General features: G+C 39.8%; 1 protein-coding gene across 11 annotated transcripts in view; it reads left to right on the plus strand.

Annotated features, from left to right (window-relative positions):
* MAGI2 (membrane associated guanylate kinase, WW and PDZ domain containing 2) overlaps positions 1 to 20491 on the plus strand; it is a 1410398-nt gene that overhangs the window by 312344 nt on the left and 1077563 nt on the right. The window lies entirely within an intron of this gene.

The following is a 20491-nucleotide window of genomic DNA, read 5'->3' on the forward strand; positions in this document are numbered from 1 at the left end:
GTCACTCAACAAGTATGAACTGATGCCAAGTGACTCCTAATTTCAGATTTATTTTAGGGAATTGCATCTAGGAAAACAAGTTAAATTTGTCAGCAGAGGAAAATATGTAATAAATTCATTGGAAGAAAGATTTTTTGGGGGGTTATCACTATCTCCATTAACTAAGATAAGTGATATATGTAAAATCCTAATGGTATCTAATTTGGCATGGTGGGATCATGAGTAATTTTATGTATAGCGGGTTTGTGGGTTTGGGTTTTTTTTTTGTTTGTTTGTTTTGTTTTTGGTTGGTTGGTTGTTGTTGTTGTTGTTGTTGTTTGTTTTGTTTTTTGTATTATTTAACCTTTATTTTAACTGGGAAGAACACGTGCACAAGGTCACTCGAAGAGTGCTCTTTGGAAAGTCTTCCTGCCACACCGTGTGGTACTGGCCTTGCTTGCGTCTGTTCCGCCTCTTCCCGAAGGACACTGTTTTGCTCTCTTCTTGCTGCACATCTGGCGGCATCACTCTTGCTTCTCCCTTGTGATGACACCTGCACTTTACCTCTTCAATGTTTAAAATAAACTTACTCTTTCTTCATACAGGGTCTTATTCTTTAGCTCAGGCTGGTCTCAAACTCAGGATCCTTCTGTCTTGGCCTCTTAAGTACAAGAAATGCAGGTGTGCCCACCCTACCCTGTAGACTCTGCTTCCTGAAATTCTGATGCCAGTTCCCATATCTCCCTGGCAACGCGACCAGCAGGCCTCACCTACTGTTTAGTAGAGACAATAAAATAAAAGTGTGTGGGGAAGGTTCTATTGAAGTATTTTCTAAATCAGAGTCATTCTAACACATCATTTTCTAAATTGGGACTCATCGAGATATTGATTTTAAAGTAATTGATTTTTAAATTGTCTTAAATATTTATTTTTTAAAGAGTCTATTTGTTAAATGGAAATAAATGCAACTGACATAAAACAATGATTCTAAATTCCTTTCAGGCATTCCTGCCAAAGGCTCTGAGTCTGAGAGCCACTGGGTCTTGGCAAAAACTGTATTTTCCAGTAATAAAAAGAGAATTCTAAACTGTGTCTTTCCTTAATGTAATAGAACATTTGAATAATAATTGGGAAGACAAACATGGGAATCAGTGTTCTTTTACTAGAGAGCCCTGGATGAAAGCTACAGTTCATGACTACATTGTTCCGTGAACCAATCCCATAATTAACTCTACCCACATACTGAGTTGCCATAGGCAGAGGAGAAACCCATGTAAGAAACATGGCTCATCAGAGCTGGGCAGAGTTGTAGCTCACCCCTTCAGAAGCTGACAAGTTCAGTGAAATCCTGGCCTCTGCCCAAGAAGGAATCTATAAAAGGCATGTTCTAGGCTCATGTTACAGGAGAAACCATTCAGTCTATCAAAGGAAAATTAATAGTTCCATGTGGTAATCATTTCAGGGAGCTTGAAATGTGTCATGTGGAATCAAAAGGAGTTCTTTGACTTGGTGATGGAAACCAGAGCACCAGTACTGGGATGAACACCAGAAGCATATTTGATTGGCATAGATAAAGGCATTCATAAACCTGGATCAAATTAAAAACACTACTAATAAGCTGATGTCCCAGAATACAGACAGTGGAAATGAGGATGCAGAAATTGCCCTTCTTCCTTCCTCACACAGTTTCCCCAACACCCAGCATACAAATAACTCCATGCATATGAAGGCAACCTCAGAATAGCATTCTGGGAAGGAGCCAGAAGGATCTGGGTCTTGTACCAATTCAGGAAAATCCTGGTCCCACTTTGCATCTGGAAATTCTCCCTACACTCTGCTGCTCTCCAAGGATTTTGGAAAGTCAAAGAGAGACTTAAGGCATGAGCACCCCAATAGGTGAAGTGAGTTACTAATGAATAAAGTTGAAAAGCAAGCAACAAGTCTGACAGACATAGAATAAACCCAAGCAATGGATGTAGATGAAACACAAAGTAAAACACTTGGCAGAAAAGCTGTGGAACCATCCAGAATCATGGGACAGCAACAGGGAGATGATGTCAACTTAAGGGGATATGTTTGGAGATTTCATCAGCTAGGGACCAGCTGATGATGGCAGTCAGGAGGGCCTCAGCGTGCACTAGGAAGGAGGCATAGATTTCTTACCCATAGATATTCAACTGCATGCATTTACAATTAAGTGGACATATTTAGTCATAATAACTAAAGATCTAGGCTGTGGCCCCTCCAAAGGTAAACATCCCATATTCAAGACCCTTACACTGCTCATTGTACTCCAGATAAGTACTCAATGGGGTCCTTTACTGTGTTCTCTGACGAGTAGTACTCTAGTAATTATTTTAAAAATATATTCCCATCATAAGTGTGTGGAAGTCAGTGATGGAAGGACTACTAAGAACTCATCTTCCTAGTGTTGCTTTTTAGCAAACCTGAGCAAGCCAACATGCTCTTCCACTCTATAAAGGGGCAAAGGGATGCAACCCCTCATAACCTCTGGGTACCAGACAGTGATCCAGTGCACTGTGACAAAGGCCAGTTGACGTGACACTTAAAAGCCAGGACCCATCCCCTCAGAACTCAATCTGTGAGCCTGAGCAGTGTACTATGCCCTCTCTCCCTGGGCATGCCAGAGACCCACTCAGCCCTGTTTCCCTAACATGCTTAAGCACTGGATTCTCTTGTTTCATTTCTTGGTCCCTTCATTCATACGAGAAATAGATGAAATGTACAGACTTTGCTTTTAGAGGAGGTTGAGAGGTAAATAGATAGAGTGATGGAAAGTAAGGGACCTGTTTCTTCTCTTCTTCTTAGATTTGGTCTTTACACAGTGTCCTGTATTCCTGGATGTGTTGTTCTTCACCCCGGAAATGGTGAGGAAAGCAAGATATGTAATGCACATTTGTTCCCTTTATATGAAAGGAAGCCTGGGAAGGTTCATCATTGGGTTTTGAAGTCAGTGTTAAAGTGTCCTTCTGAGCCCAGGTGGACACCAGATATCTCAATGATATCTTTTTAGAGAAATGGGCTGTGAGGTTCAGATGCTTCTTTCGTTACCTGTTCAGGTATGTGGAGGCATTGAAAGGAAGCATCATTTTTGCCCAGGCACAACCACTCCAATTTCTTTGCCTGCATAAATGCACCATACTGACAACTTTAGTAGTTTTAAGAAAACACTAACAACCAAGAGTCGGTGAGACTTGCAAGAAAAGTAACATAAGCTTAAAATGAATATTTGGGAATAAGTACAATTTATTCTACCAGAATTATTTCAAGATCATTTTTCTATTTCCTGGTGTTTTTAGATGATTGAATCCTGAGGTGACAAAGGTTACCTTTATTTATTTTTCTATGACCCACATGCTGTTTGGGATGATTCTGTATGTGTTAACACAGAGATTTCTCATCACAATACCAAAGAAAAGACTATTTTTCCAGACTTATAGCTGAGGAAAGCAAGGGACACATTAGCCAAACAAGTTGTCCAATATAGGCAAAGGTCACCTGAGAGTCTACACAGGGGATCTACTTGAAGATCTTGCATTTCTGACACTATAGTGTCACTTAGTTCATCTGAAGGGGAATCTTGCTCTAGGTCAGAGGTCTAGCCAGATAAATGAAGCTGAGTCTATTAGCACAGGAAAAACAAATTTCATTCTACTCCATCAAGACAAAGGCTTGGCCTAGAATAACTAATGCCTCCCACTAGAAGGAAAAAGAAATTGCTCAGAAAGTTGTATCAGTCAATAGGACAAGGGAACCAGACCAGAAAGCATTCAGTCCAAACTAATCAGATCATAGATGCAGCTTTCACACAATGAGAGTCAGAAATCAGCCCATGAGGCCTGAGCAACAGCAAAGGACAGCCTAAGACACGTGGGATGCCAGTGATGGAGGCCTCAGTGATGCCAGGGACGGAGGAGGTTCCTTTGCTTCCTACTTCGTCAAGAGTCTGTTCTGATCTTGCACTTGGAAATGACAGCTGAGCCCAACAGTGCAGAGTGCGATTTCAAGCTCAGACTTTAAGACATTTTTTCTCACCCTGCAGGCAAATACAAAAGAATAGCATCACGCACTACAAGGTGTGAAGAGGAGCACATGTAGCATTTAGTTTCTTTAAAGTAAAAGGCTCCAGTGACTGTCTCTAGTGATTCAGAACACAGCTAGAAATGTCAACGATGAGAGGCTACTTGCCACTTTCTCTTATTCTTAAACCCAATTTACTGAGTAAGAAAAGCTTTGCCCACTCATGCAACAGGACTCTGCGTGAGGGAAACACGTGTTTTGATGAGTTGCCATGAGTATCCTGTGCTCAAATGCCCTAATCGCAAATCACATGTCTTGACTTTACAAGTACCACCCTGCCTAGAGAAAATGGATGTGTCAGACATAATGTACTTCTGAGTCCCTAAAAATAAATTCAGAAATTAAAATCCCTGGAGATTTCAGCTCTGGAGTGGCAGGGATTCAGAAACCAGATGCTCGTGGGCTCTTTGAAGTAGATAAAGTTGAACAATGCCAGCTTTAGTTCTCTGAGGACAGACAGTACAAGCCTCTTCGTTTCACTGGCTTCTGTCAACCTGGAGCTTCGCAGCAGGAATATGTGAGGTCTTCCTGTGCATCTCATTAATTCATCACACTCTTTTGGAGATACTTGCCTAAAACACGGCTTATTTAGCTGTAGGTGGTTGCGGTTGCTGGGTTTTTTTCTCAACTCTAGAATAACATCATAATATGCTCCCAAAGAGACTGAATCATCAGTCTATTAATTTAAGGACTCTTGTATTCTACAGAGAATCATACACTTTCTGTGAGTCTTTGTGAATTCAGAGAAATAAATATGTGGAACGTTTTATTGAATGTGATTTGGAAGTAAGTAAAATAGAAGACAGGAGCATATATTTATATTCTCTCTCTGTCTCTGTCTTTCTGTCTCTGTCTCTGTCTCTGTTTCTCTCTCTGTCTCTGTTTCTCTCTCTCTCCCCCCCCTCTCTCTCTCTCTGTCTCTCTCTCTCTCTCTCTCTCATACACACACACACACGCGCGCGCGCGCACACACACACACACACACACGCACATACTTGTGCATACACATGTATTGGTGAATGTGTGTATAAGTATACATACAAGAAACAGAAAGATTTCGTGTGTCTCCCTTGATCATCTCTTGACTCCAAATCTCTTTCTGAACATGAGTTTCTACCTCTCAGCTAAGCAAGCTGACCAGTGAGCTCCTGGGATCACCCGGTATCCACCCACCAGTGCTGGCTCCTGTGGACATGCCCAGCTTCCGTGCAGATCTGAGGGTCCAAACTCAGATCTTTTAGCTGTGTAATAGATGATCATCTTGACTGAGAAGTGTCCCAAACCCCAGGGAAATGGTTTTTCAAAGTGTCCTTCCAATCAAGACAGATGATGCTGTGAAAACATGCTTCTTGGGCTAAGCGATGTTATGAAACATATTTAGTCTCCAAGAGGCAGTTGTTCCTTTCTTATATCTGGATTATGTTAAATAAGTCCTGAATCCCAGATAAATTTATCTATTGCTAAAAGAACATTGTCAACACCTAGAACACTATGTCTCAATCCAGCAGTTAAGTGGGATATCATATTGCCATAGAAACGGCAAGTGAAGCCGTCACCTTAATGTGACTGTAGAGGTACAGCAGGAGCAAAAGGGCTGTTTCTGAGTGGGCTAGACTCATAAGTTCAGTATTCATAGGGATGGATCAGTGAAGGAGGGAGGGGCATTTGAAATGAAGACGTTACTGAAAATGTATAAGGAAAAATGTAAATGACTTTCCTGTTTATAACACTAACTGTCCAACTTTTGAGGTCTTTCTCCTTCTATAAAATGGGCAAGTTGGTACCTACTGCCTACATCTCTGGTAGGTGGCCTTCACAGTGGACACTCATTGTAGGTCAACTGTAAGGTGATTTCTGTGAACTCGCTATGTCGCTTTTTAATGGAAATAATACACAACAAGTACATGTGCTTTTTAATGTAGTTGCTCTGCACTAACCAATTTGATATGTCTTATAAAGACAATAAGATAAGCACTGTCATTGTCTTGTTTTGTAGATGAGAAAATAGAAGAAAAAAGTAAGTCAGATAAGGAGGAACTGTAAAATTCTATATCCATGTATGCATATAGTCTCCTTATCTCCAAGGTTAGTGATTTGCCACATCTGGGTCTCTATTCTTTTCTTTTACTCCAGCTTGAAAGATAGATTTTAACTAAAATGCTAGTTGTTGTGTGACCTAATAATTTTCTCTAAGGGACATAACTCAGTTCTTATTTAATATTTTACAATATTGTTATCAAGTAATATTAAAATCGTAGAATATACTTAAATCTCAGATGAGAACTAGATAGTTATGTTGCAATTATCCTTTAAAAATATGTTTAGGATTATTGAATTATTTACACTGATAGGGAAATGCTCATACTTGTTATCTACTTAAGAAAATACTTAGCAATAATGATGTGCCTGTTTTTGTTATGGACCACTGGTTCTGAAGCCTTGGGGAACTTGAAGTTAGATGTTAACTGTACTAGCATCATAATATCATGAATTATATTATATTATATTCATTATCATTTGGGTGATATTACCAAGAAGATGTAGGATATCTATATAAAGTAGTGTGCAAATATTAACACAGTTATTGGGGTTTGCTCTTGGCTTAACAGATGTATAGAATATCTTTGTTTGTATAGCTTCGTTACCTCACAACCCTTAATATTGAGTGGGTGAATTTTCAGATTTTCTCTAGCCATTCATACCCCTATAGTCTGATATGAAGAGTGTCTAATACTTTTAAGGGCATGATATCATTTGTCCAAGTTATACATACAACTTATTACAGTGCTTAATTCAAATCCCAAATTATCAGCAGCACTATGCCGTCTTACTGGATATTTTTACTCAGGAAGCAAAACGGTGTGTTCTGGGTCTGTTTAATTTTCCAGGAACGTTTCTCTGGATTACAATAAACGAAGGAGATCTGAAAACTATTTGTTTTTAACAAACTTTCTTTTCACTACCTGTTCACTTTTCAGAACCAAAGTATAAACAGCTTTCAGACACTGACTAAGACTCACAGTTCCCTAAGAAGTCTGTGCAGCATGGCATATGTCACGAAGATGACACGTGTCACTGACCAGAGAGCAGGAAAGGCAGGCCCTCTGACTGACATGCTCCCCCTTCTGTTTCATGTAATTCTTCTGGCCCTTCAGGTGGTGGGCCAGCAACCAAGACTAGGGCTGTTCAAAACACTGGGTGCTACAAGAGTGTGAAGCTGACTAGCTAGAGAGTCATCACGATTTATGGAGAGTTGGGGCAGGGAAATAATGGTTCTGCAGTTCAGAAGACTTGTCACCTTATATGTACTGGTGAATTCCATCTGTCTAAGATCCCACACACAGACACTAGTGTGCTGTATTAGTCTTGCCAGTTCTCACACATTTACACATGTGCACAATCAGAATAAAGCCTCTCCTGGGTTTCAGGGTCTCTTCCTAGTCTGATCTCCCAGAAGCAAAGCATGCAGGCTAAGGGCCATCTAGTCAGCACAGAATCATCCTTTCTATTGAGGAGTATGGCGTAAGATACAGAAAGCACTCAGCAATTAGTCACACCATACATTTAAGCTTAATGAAAACAGAAACCAAATGTCAGTTGTGGGGGGAAGACTTTTGAAAATGAACACTCTGAAATCAGGTGAGAAATAACAACAGAGTTCATAAAAAGTAACTGATACTACAATCCAAGTAACAGTCAATTGATGAAATAGAGAATTAAAAAATAAAGAATTTGTGAAATCTACTATGAGAAAGTTCATGTCCAGTTAAACTTAAGCAGTTTCCATTCCCTCAATTACAACAGCAGGTTGTATGAGGCCACTGGGGCATACAGTCTCACATGGGGAGTTAGGATTTTGTGTGTTCCTTATATACCTATCACCTCCACTCATTATGAATGGATGATAAATAATGAGAAAAGATACCCCATTGGCTCCTTCTAGAAAGAAGAAATATTTGAGTATAAATTAAATTATCATATCAGGCTTTAAAGATCAAGGATCATACAACTACAAGGGCACAGGTGTATTATGAAGGTAAAGTAACTTGAATATCAACAGAGATTATGTTGAGAATCAAGACAAGTACAGGGAACCATAAACCTGGGAAACAAAATGGTAGTGATGCTGTAGAGAAGAGAAATGTGAGATGAGAGGTCATGGGGCAGCGAGAAGCTGACAAGTCTTCAGCTAATGGTGCCCTTTGTGCATTGGAGAAGTCAACTTCTGCAGATGTGTTGTGCTATCGACTTAGAATATGGTAAACTAATAATGATTATTTTAGCAAAAATTAGCATGTTGGCATACATAACATTTCTAGAAGTTAAAAAGGGTGGTAAATGAAATGGAGGATAAAGGCAAAGCTGGTTATGAGAGAAAAGATATTATTTATGTGTGAGGGGTGGACAACTTAGCTCTGCTAAAATGTCAGCAGGGTACACAGATTTTCAGGGGAACACTAAGAAGCCTTCATAATTTTTTCCCAACATTTTATTGATTCTTTGTGGGTTTTACATTATGTATCCTAGTCTCCTTCATCTCTCTATCTGCCCCTCATACTCATCCTACACCCTTGCAGCCTTCCCTCCCAAAAAGAAAAAAACAAACGAAACAAAATCAAGGGTAGAATGCATCTCATAATGTAAGCTGTAGTGTGTCACACTGTGTGACACAATATACTTCCTCTGACCCCACGTCTTCCCTTGCAAATGTTTATTCCAATGAGACTTTCTCTGGTTCTAGTCCTGTGGTTTCTGCCACATCATTAATATTGGATCTTCACCGGGGACTCCTACCGGTTATCCTGCTGTTGCCCTGTGTTATGGAGTTTCTGCAGGTTTGGGTCAGAAGGACCTGTCCTGTGAGCTCCAAGAGTTTACAGATGATGTAGATTTTGGGATGGACCAACTCAAAGCTCTGGATCTGGGCATGAGTTGTAGTTGAGCTAGTCAGCCCCACTCACTCTGGCTCTCCTGCATTAGAAACAACAAGGCCAGCTCTCCAGCCCTCCCAGGCCAGCCCACCCAGTACCACAGCCTGCAGGGGGCAGGGTCACATCTCCTGCTTTCATGCCCTCAGCGCTGCCCCAACAGCACCCACACCACCAGAGTGTACTTCATTGTGCTGCCAGTCCAGGCACAGGGCCCACTCACTCAAGTGCTGCAGCCAGAAAGCGGGTATGCCTCAGAGCTGGTTCACCCAAGCCTGACACCAGGGCCAACTCCATTGTGCTGCCCAGAGGGGTAGGGCCAGTACCGCTCAGTTCTTGGTCATCTATGTGGTCCCAGGAAGCTGTCCAGTCCAGGGACATCTGCATGGTCTCAAGCGGCAATAAGAAACACAGAATATGGCATCAACCCCTTTGGCCGCATGGCCAAAGACCCAGACATGGCCCTTAGAAGCAACACAGACTGGGCCGTAACCATGGAATCAGGTGGCAGGACTAGCCACACACAACAAGCTATCTCTCTCCACTCTCACATCTCTGGTTTCATCTCTCTTCGGAATGTTTAACCTGTTCTGTTCTGTTTCTCTTTCTCTCCCATCTGTCCACCACATACTTACAAATTATAGTGGCTCCTGCTGCAGGCAGGCCATGTGACTTGTGGGCCTTTGGGTGACTTCCACTGCCTCAGACCTATGATGTGGCAGCAAGCAGGCCTCTAGATATCTATAGCAGCCCTCCCCACGTGGCATGGTGGCAGGTAAGTCTCTCAGTAGATTCCTTCCCCTCCCCCAAACCAAGGTTTCACATTGATTTCAATGGTTAAGCAAATGTACACACACACACACACATGTACATGCATATACATGTCATGTATACATACATGGAGATTAAGACACAAAGAAAGCATAGTAAAACACAAACATTGGGAATCTAGCTAAAGATTGTGGAAAAGTTCACTGTATGACTGCTTTTCTGTAGCTTAGGGGTTTTGTTTTGTTGGTTTTTTGTTTGTTTGTTTTGAGTTTTCTTGGATTTTTGTTTGGTTGGTTGGTTTGGGTTTTTTGGTTTTTTAAGACAGGGTTTCTCTGTGTAGCCTTGGCTGTCCTGGACTTGCTTTGTAGACCAGGCTGGCATTGAACTCACAGCAATCTGCCTGCCTCTGCCTCCCTCAGTGCTGGGATTAACGGCATCCATCAACCTCACAGGAGCTTCTGACATTGCAAGTGTCTCCACTTGAGTATGAATATCGGATTTTCCTTTCTAGCTAGTAACTATACAGCGGAATTGGAGCGTGAGCAGCATCAATTACTGCTAACACTTAAGTAACAGAAACTTTCAGGTTTTCATTATAAAACTTTGCATATACAGACCATGTGAGGAAACACGATGGCATGTTATACAATGTATAGAAATTGTTTAAAACAGCATATTCCATAATGTCAAATTAACCAGTGTTGAGAATTGGTGATTGGATTATAACTATCTCATGAGAAAATAAGATGATTGACTCTGAGTACATTTCTGTAACCTGACCTTGGGTGTGTGACTTCCTTAATCAAAGCTCCCTTACATCTTACAAAGCAAGACAATTTATTTTCACACACACACACACACACACACACACACACACACACACACACACTACAGTACACTATATTCATGGGTAGTGATTTTCCTTCAGAAATATTTTATATACCTCTCTCTGTGTCTCTCTCTCTGTCTCTCTGTCTCTGTCTGTGTGTCTGTTTGTCTGTATGTGTCTCTCTCTGTCTCTCTGTCTCTGTCTGTCTGTCTGTTTGTCTGTGCGTGTCTCTCTCTGTGTGTCTCTCTCTCTCTCTGTGTGTGTGTATCTCTCTGTGTCTCTCTCTCTCTGTCTGTCTCTCTCTCTCTCTCTCTCTCTCTCTCTCTCTCTCTCTCTCTCTCTCTCTCTAATTTTTTCCTAGTTTGGAAATATATACTCAGATCAAAATGTGTAGACTGTCCAGTTACTAACTAGAAAGGAAAACCAGTAACTTACTTATTTGTACCACTTCCCAACTCTTTGGAGATCAGCCCTGCTTTCTTCCTGAACCACTCAACTTTTTGTATTTTCTCTTTCTCCTTTCTTTCTTTCTTTCTTTTTTTCTTTCTTTCTTTGGAATCCATCAAAACCAATGTGTACTGAGACGAGGGAGTGTGGTATGTATGTAATTAGGAACCAGTGTAATAAAATGTCCATTTGGCAAAATAGTAGTAATAGGTTCTCCCCTAAGGTGTATGACCTGTTTATCCAGGCTTGGGTTCTTGGACCAATAATGGTGCCAGGTATGAGTGGGAGTAAAATCTAATCAGAAAGTACTTGGTTTCTCCCATGATATTAGCCACAGCTGTACCAGTGTCCAGGTCTCTCCAAGCTGCATAAGGTCGGTGCTTCCATCTCTGTTCTGCTAGCATTTCTAACACCTTCCAACATTATGAAATCTCACCAGTACAGATGAAACTTCAAAGTTAGCACCAATTTGATTCTTAATAATGTTGTTATTGCTAAATAGTTAGAACAAAGTCATAACATTTTAAAATACTTTAGGATACACTTATATTTTTTTTCCATTATGGATAACACCATGTTATTTCTTCAAGCTTGAGCTATGGAGGTGTACAACAGGGAATATACCAAGCAAAGCAGATCTATATTGAGGATACTCAGAAAACACACCTAGAGCTCTGAAAAGTCATCCTGTAATACTGAGTATGGGTCACTGTCTGAAGTTTGGACCCCACACTCTTATCAACACCCCTCTCATTTATGCTCTGAAATTCTGAGATTTTAATGGTCAAACTATTAACTATAAAGCCCACATTTTTATGCCTTTAAAACCCCTTCTATAGTTTCACACTTAATATTTTATTCCTTGCTTTGAAAGTATCACAACAACAACAATATTAATTAGTGTGATCTCATAGAACAAACTAACTTCCAAGACATACTAATATAACAGATGGAATTTACATTGTTCTTAGTGGCTTGTATGTATTAGAAATTTTACTTTGCATCCTAGAAATTTGAGACAGCTAGTTACTTTCCAGCTTTTAAGAATCCATCATGTAGCACAAAACTCCTGCAACATGATTTCTACACAGTAACAAACAACGTAAGTGAGGATTTTTTTTCCTTCTTTCTTTTCTTTTTTTAGTCAGAAGTCAAAATCTGGGGCAAATCAGATTATCTCTGAAAGGCCTGGTCAAAACCTTAATGACTTCTGGGGCCACAGGTGAAATGAGATCTATTCCCAAACAGCTAAAGGTAATCATTGTATCTGCCCTTAGCATGTTACTGTGATTTCAAATATGTAGGTAACAGGGAGCAGTACCTGTTCACATGGCACTAAATTCCTAGGCTCACCCTCACCTTTACTTCATTTCTGTTTACTTTCTGAAACTTATTTTTTTTATTGAAAATAAGAGCCACATTGTTTGTGACCACAGTCTGGGCTGTGATGACTTATATTGAAGATTAGGTTGTACACTAGGATGTGAGAATAGACATTTCATCCAGGTAACAACGTGACTGCTGCTTATCAATATAGAATATAGTTTGCTCTGTGTATGAGACTCACGGCTGTTCATCAGATGTCTCCCTTGCCTTCTCAGCTATATATGATGCTAATGGCACTGAATAGTGTTTTCATGTCTGTCTTGATAATCTGGTATAGCAGCATCCTCTAAGGGATGGTTATTAGGAAAGTTGCATTTCAGATCATTAGACCTGGCTTTGGGTCCTAGCTGCCTATATGTCAGTACATAACCTGTGTCCAAGGATAACCTCCTAGCATTTCAACTGTCTCATCTATAAATGAAGGAACAAAATCATTCTTGTTGAGAAGATTTAAGATCAAGTTTATACAAGATCTTAACACAGGACTTGTGGTTGAAGAGGTGGATAATTAGTGGCAGTGACTAAGATTTTCCCCATAGGTAAGTAGATACATAAGACACCGGGCTAGGGAGATGCTGTAGCTTTCTGGGGCTGCTGAAACTCAAAAGTGTAGACTAGGTTGCTTAAATTAGTGAAGTTGATTTTCTCATGTTTCTGGAGACTGGAAATTTAAGGTTAGGCTGTCAGCAAGTTTGCTTTCTTCTGGAGCATCTTTCCCTTGCCTCCAGATGGCAGGCTGCTTTTCTCCACGTCCTCACATGGCCTTTCCTGCTCTTGAACATTACTGAAGTCTTTGCCTGTTTTTTGGAGAAAGGTAGACATACTAGGTGATGGCTTTCCCTTCATCACTTCATGTAACCTAATTTCCTTTGTAAACTTTCTGTCTCCAAAGTACAATCACGCTGAGATGTAAGGTCTCAATTAATTAATTATGCAGGTGCCCCATTTGGAATGTTGCTGTTAAAATTGTCTTTTGGGAAAGTGGGAGCACTCATGGAGAGGTCTACACTGCTCTCCTACATTGCTCTTGTGTTCACAAGCAGGATTTTATACAACACATTGTCTCAGATTTGCTCCTAAGAAACTTAGGAACATTTGATGGAAAATTTTTGCAATATAACTCTAAAGTTCTTATGTGATGCATAATGACCAAATGAGAAGCTTACTTAAAAGACAGTCCTAGCTTCTACCCAGAAAGCTCATGTTATTGAATTTAGTCTGCATTAATTTTCTGAGGGTACTATTAAAAATGGACACAAACCTAGTGGCTTAAAATGACTTGAATTTATGCATTTCCAGCTCTAGAAGTCAGAAGCTTGAAGGCTCATAGTTACTTAAGTAGAGCTGTCTGCAGTACTTTCCCGCGTCTGGACCCCCAGTGGAGAATACATCTTTGCTGTTTAGAGCTTCTAGACCATACCTGCATTCCTTGGGCAATAGTATTCCTTCTTCTGCCTTCACTGTAGGCACATCACTGTAACCTCAGCACATCTACAGTGTTGCCTCTCTTGTAAGAACCCAAGTTTACATCTGGCTACCCAAACAATCTGTTCTATTTTTTCCATCTCAAAATTTTTAGTTCAATAAAAAAGTACAATACCCCTTCTTCTATTTTAGATAACATAGACAATGCTCCCCAGTAATACCCCATGGACAACTTTACAGAACCATTACTCTGTCTTCCAGAAGATGTAAGAGTCTCAACCAGTGAGGCATCAGGAAGTCATAAAGCCTTCTCAGAAGATGGCTGAGCCAAGACAAGGCAAGTGGTTCATCAACACCGGTCTCATCCTCCTCCTTTTCTTCAGCTTGCTACTTTTTGCCTTGTGCAGACATAGAAATAGGCAGCATGCCCTGCTGTGTGAATTATACAGACAGCTTCTGTTAAAATACACACATCAAACAGGCAAACAGACAAAAATAAACAGAGAGAACAAAATAAAATCTGCTATGGGGCCACTAAGATGACTTATCAGGTAAAGGCACTTACTGACCAGCCTGACTATCCAAGCTAGAGTTTCCAGCACGCACAGAGCAGAAGAGCATTGACTACTGTAAACTGTTTTCTGGCCTCTATGTGTACAACATGGCACACATACCCTTCCCCTACATAAAATCATAAAACAATTCAGAAGCAAATATTTTTAAACTGATACATAAAAACAGAAAGCTGCATAAAATAAAGTGGTTTCATGTGGATTTTATGTACATATACATTGTGCAATGTTCAACTCATGTTAAACACATATTTCCTCAGTCATCCATCATTTATTTATAGTGAAAATATTCAAAACCTATCCCCTCGATTTTTAAGCTCCATAGTCACTATTTACAGTTCTCTGCTGCTGAGCCAGAAGCTCATCAGAGCTCCCACAAAAAAAGTAAATCAAAGTTGTGCCACTGTGGGGCAACATGGGTGGAACTGGAGACCACAAAAATCAGACAGAGAGACACAAGCATCCCATGGCTTCATTCATTTCCAGAAGCAGAAACCATTGATTTATTAGACGTTGACACTATCGTGACGGTTACAGAGCAAAGAGAAGTGATGAAGTAAGGTTGGCCAAGGGGAACTAAGATAGGGCAAATAAAATGGATTAATCAGGGTCTTCTAGAGAAAGAGCCAATAGAATGAATCTATACATATTCAAACAGGGTTTATCAAAGTGGCTTGCAGAGTCTGGGCTGACTATTCCAACAACATCTGTCTCAAAAAAAAAAAAAAAAAAAAAAAAGGCCAAGACTCCAGTAGTTTTTCAGTCCACAGGGTGGGATGTCTTAGCTGAGCTACAGTATATTCCAGAAGTAAGTTCTAGTACTGGTGAAGCAATCAACTCGCCATTGAGAGTGAGTGCAACAAGTAAAGGGCAAGAGCTGTCTTCCCCTCTATACCCTTTATACAGGCTACCACAGGAAGGTGTAGCCAAGATTTAAGGTAGATTTTCCCACCTCAAATTATGCAATTAGTAAAAATCCCCATCTCAGCAGAAGCCTGGGTTTTAGGGAATTGTAGATGTGGTCACAGTGACAACCAGCAATAGCCATCAAAATGGGATTAAGACTGAAATAAGAAGTCAATTCTGTCATAAGCCTTAGTGTAAAACAAGCAAAAATGAATAGACACATAAAAATTCAGTCAACACTTTTAGAAATAGACACTCAGAGTTCCATAGTGGGTGTCCTAGAACAGGTGCCTACCCTCAGCAAATTTGAATAGGTAGTATGGTTGGTTTTTATAATTTTAAACACAGTATTGCTCCCTGGGTTGGAAGGCTACAGTGACTAGAACATGAGGCCACAGACTGGTATTATTATCAGACCCTGAGAGACGCAGTTGGCTGAGCATACAGGAGAGGAGTGCCCTTACCTGTCGTATTTACAACCTGCAATCTTCACAAGAGGCAGAATTATGAATCACAGCCTCATGGCAGTAAGTTCTTGGTTATCACAGATAAACAAATTAGACCTAGGGTTCCCCCCACCCCGCCCTGGTTAGTAGACACCTAACTGAATGCTTTTTTTCCCCCACCTCTTTTACCTCTTACATAGAGTTGAAGTGAAATACGGGGACAATGAGACATTTTTTAAATGTTACTCTTTACACCCGCCCCCCCAGCAAATGCAAGTATTAAGAATAAAACCACATATAAAGCCATTTAGAAAAAGTGACTTTCAGATAGAAGACAGGCTAGCAGTGACCTCAGCAATAGACAGAAGAAGCGGAGGAGAGTGGCCAGGCTCATGTACCATTTTGCTTAAAACTAACCCTTCTGTTCTCTTATAAGTCACACTTATTACAATGATTAGATGATTGGTATTCACATCCAAACTATATTGGTCTCCTTCCTCAATGGTTTGAGTCATTTCCTCGACTTTTCCCTGTAGGATTTACTGACCTTGAGCACTATCTACTAAAGCATAGAGACTTTCTTAGTCCATTTTTTTTTCAGTTATACACAAATCACCTGTTAGTACAATCATAACGTAGGCATTTTAAGAGACTCTACATAACATTATTTTAGCTTCAAACACAGCACTCGTTAAGATGCATCTTGAGGAATTGTGCTACTCTATGCCATCGATTCCGACCCACTCTACACCCAGTCACTGTGTGTCTCTTGAACTTAAGTTGTGACTGTTTTTTCATTAGCAAATCTTAGCTAATTCATCCCTCTATTCAATAGACAAATGGACCGTATCTATTCTCTACGAACCAACGAATGTCAAATCCTTTGATTGCAAATGCACAATATTTTATGCTGTGAGCAAAAATTTATTCACAAGCATTTCTTCTTGCTTGGCGTCTAACTATTCACAATTTCAAACAGTCTGATACTACTTGTTTGCTTGACTTGAAGGCTCTTTGAAAGTATCAGACAATGGAATTCATTAGCTATTTTTAATTTTGTTGTTATAGTTTGGTTTCACAATGATTCAAAAGAAGAAAATTATTTCCCTAATTAAGTATGTATAATATAGGGAAGGTGAGTGAAATACTGAAGTTCCACATTGTATTGCCATCTCTGGTTACTTTCTTGTCAATTTGACATAAGGGAGAATCATCTGAAAAGTTGAACATCAATTGAGAAAATGATTTCATCACATTAGTCTGTGAACTTGTCTGTGTGGTATTTTCTTGATGAATGTTTGATGTAGGAGGACTTAGCCTACTGTGGGTAGTCCCAATCTTGAGCAGAGAGGTTGTTTGAAAAAGCAAGGTGACCAAGCCATGGGGAACAATGCAAAAAACAGCACCCCTCCATGGCCTTAGCATTAGTTCCTCTCTTCAGGTTCCCACACTGCTTGTGTTTCACACTGCTTGTGTTTCTTTCTCGGCTCTTCTTGATGGATTGTTATTCAGGCCTGCAGGCTAAATAAACCCTTATCTCCTCAACTTGCTTTTGGCTGTGGTCGTTTTTCATAGCTATAGGAAGCAAACTAGGGCACCAGCTGAGCTGATAGACTGTGAGGCTTTCATCTGAGACAGCTGTTCTCAAATACATTTAAGTTAAAACGGAAAGCACCAGAGACCAAATCCACATTATCTTTAAGTTTCTGGATAAAGTTAGAGAGCAGCAGGCACAGGAAATGTCCTACTGTAAAAGTAGAAAGTTGACCCATTGTCACTGAAGAGGTGACATCAAAAGATGAAGAACCTATGGCTAAACCAAGGCCTATAAGTGAATCTTCTCATTTTCCCTCTTTATTTTGACTCTACACCAACCAGTGTTTATAGATGTATCTTTTGTCTTTAGCTGAAGTTTAGTATCTATTCATGATAAAGTAGGAGCCTGGAGGACTGTCAAAATGCATCTTGGGTTGCCAGTTAGTTTGAGATTTCTCAGTGTGAAACTGGCAGAAATGATTGCTTATTTTCCTTTTATCAGTTGGAGACACATCTTTTGCTGTGAGAATTTGTAATTTAAAGACATCTGCAATTTTTATTTGCTAATTGGTATTTTTTTCTCATTATGAATGCATATAATAAAAATCCTTATATTGACTTGTTTTGGCTAAAAATAAAAGCAATGAACTCATATATAACATATAGCCACATTTATTCCATTTATATGAATTACATAATGTAGGAACGATGGAACAGGATGTGAAGTCATACTACTCAATTAAGTGATTTACCACTTATCACATTAAATGAATATTCTTAATTTGAATGTTATTCAGTTTCAGATTGTATTTGCACTTAGCATGAATATTTATTGTGGTTTATAGCATCAAGTTTTACAAATTGAAAAAGAGACAATAATTAATAATTAGCTTTGTATCTATACTTATTTATGTAACATTATACTAAATGCAAGTAGGTACTAGACTGTCAAGCCTTTTCCTATGTGAAAGAGTGTAGCTATCATTCAACTTGGAAACTGCTGGAATAGACTTCAATGAAAATGAAGAGAATTTTAATTAGATTCTTATCAAAGCTAAATACCCAATTTAAATTCAAATCTGCCTAAGAGATCAATAATTCTAAAACAAGGAACATGCTGCAATATTACTATTTTCATGGGAATAATTTTCTCATTAATCCAAAATTTACTAATTTCTTGAAGGAAAAGCAATAAAGTGTTGTAAAAACCAGCATGAAGCTGAGAGGCAGCAAACTTTGGTTCAAACCGCGACACTGACATTTCTCAAATTCATCTGAAAACGCATTTAAGTTCCTAATGGGAAATTATTTTTAAGACAATCTCTCAAGATCAGGAAGTCAAAGCACTTAATAAAAAAGCAAGCATCTGGGCTGGAGAAACAGCTCAGGAATTAAGAGTATGTACTGCTTTTACCAGAGGACCCTGAATTCCCCTAAGCTGCCTACAACTAACTGCCTGTGGCTCAAGATCCAAGGGATCCGATGCCCTCTTCAGAACTCCATAGGCATTGTACTCAAATATGCAGAGAGAGAGAGAGAGAGAGAGAGAGAGAGAGAGAGAGAGAGAGAGAGAGAGATATTCCATTCTGAGCTTCTCAAGTTCTTATGGGTTTCTCCAAATTACTGCCACTGTGAATGCTTCACCTTCCCTGTTCTGTTGCTGTGTTCTCTCTCACAAACCAATCTTATTAATCATTTGTTACCTGGCATCCTAACGCATGCACACTAGCATCCTCATCCCCAACGTCCTAGGAAGGGAGCCCATGAGTGAAAGATGAATGACTTCAGAACTAATATGCTTAAATCCAGTTTTAGATGATTTAATTAACTTCTATGAAACTCTGTTTCATATTACCTTGAAAATAAGGAAATCATCCAGCCACGGTCTCTGACACTGTGATTATGGGTGAATATTAGAATCATAATGATAGCCACCAGCTTTGGAAATGTTGAGATTGTTAATTAAAAGTTAATCACACTCAATGATGCAGAATATTGTTATTGATCTAATTTTGTACAGGAGGAAAATAATGAGTCCAGAGGTGTTCTCCTTGATGGAGATGGTAGCAGATTAGCGATGGATCAGGAGGTCTGGAAGCCTGCAGTCCGGCCAGCTTCATTCTAGTCATGGGACTATTAAAGACCCACCACGTCAGGACACTGATAACACCCACAGTACCACATGATAAGTGAAATGTTTCATGGGGCCAGAGATGTGGCTCAGTGATGAAATGCTTGCCTAGACTACAAGAAGCCTTGAGTTTGGAGCCTGCCTGAGTTTGTGTTCTATTACTCTAGTTAAGACTGAGGCAAAGCAAGTTTGTGAAGAAAGGATGTATTTGGTTTCAATATCCTGATCACAGTTCGTTGTCGGAAAATGGAGCAGGAACTCAAGGCAGGAACCAAAGCAGAGGACATAGAAGGATGCTTACAGGTTCAACACTGCACCCCAAGATGTTTGCATTTCTCAAGTTTCCACATTGTCGGTATTGGAAGATTATCAGGATAATATGTAAACATGTGATGTGGACAGGGTGAAATGGGTTTTTCTCTTGGTGGAAACCTGTGCACAAAGGGCATACCCAGCTGTCACATTGTGCATCTTCAAAAGAGAAGGCTGAGTGACCTTTTATTTGCTTGGGAAATATACTTATGTGGGACAATTACCCAGAAGAGGTAAAAATAAAATAAGCATAGAAAACAATTCTAGGGCTAGAGAGATAGCTCAGAGGCTAAGAGCACTGACTGCTCTTCCAGAGGTCCTGAGTTCAATTCCTAGCAACCATATGGTGGCCCACAACCATCTATAATGTGATCTGATACCCTCTTCTGGCCTGCAGCACACATGTAGGCAGAACACTGTATACAAAATAAATAAATAAATCTTTAAAAAAAAAAACAATTCTAAGGTTTCCTTCATCTAAAAGAACTCCAAAAATCACCAATTGTGTGACTAATTCTAAAATGAGTAGAAATGTGAAAATCCAGGGGTCATGACAGGCATTTGTCAGCTAATTTGGCAATGGAACTAGCTCAGTTCTAGCTTTAGAACTAGCTTTAGAAGAAAAATGCGCCATGTCATTGCGGACACAGCAAGATTCTCATTTCACACCTTTGTGTTTGCTTGGACGCTTCCCTCATTATGTGACTAAGTTCACATCACAA

Source organism: Acomys minous, assembly GCF_964271855.1.
Source record: "Acomys minous genome assembly, chromosome: 6".
Classification (NCBI taxonomy): Eukaryota; Metazoa; Chordata; class Mammalia; order Rodentia; family Muridae; genus Acomys; species Acomys minous.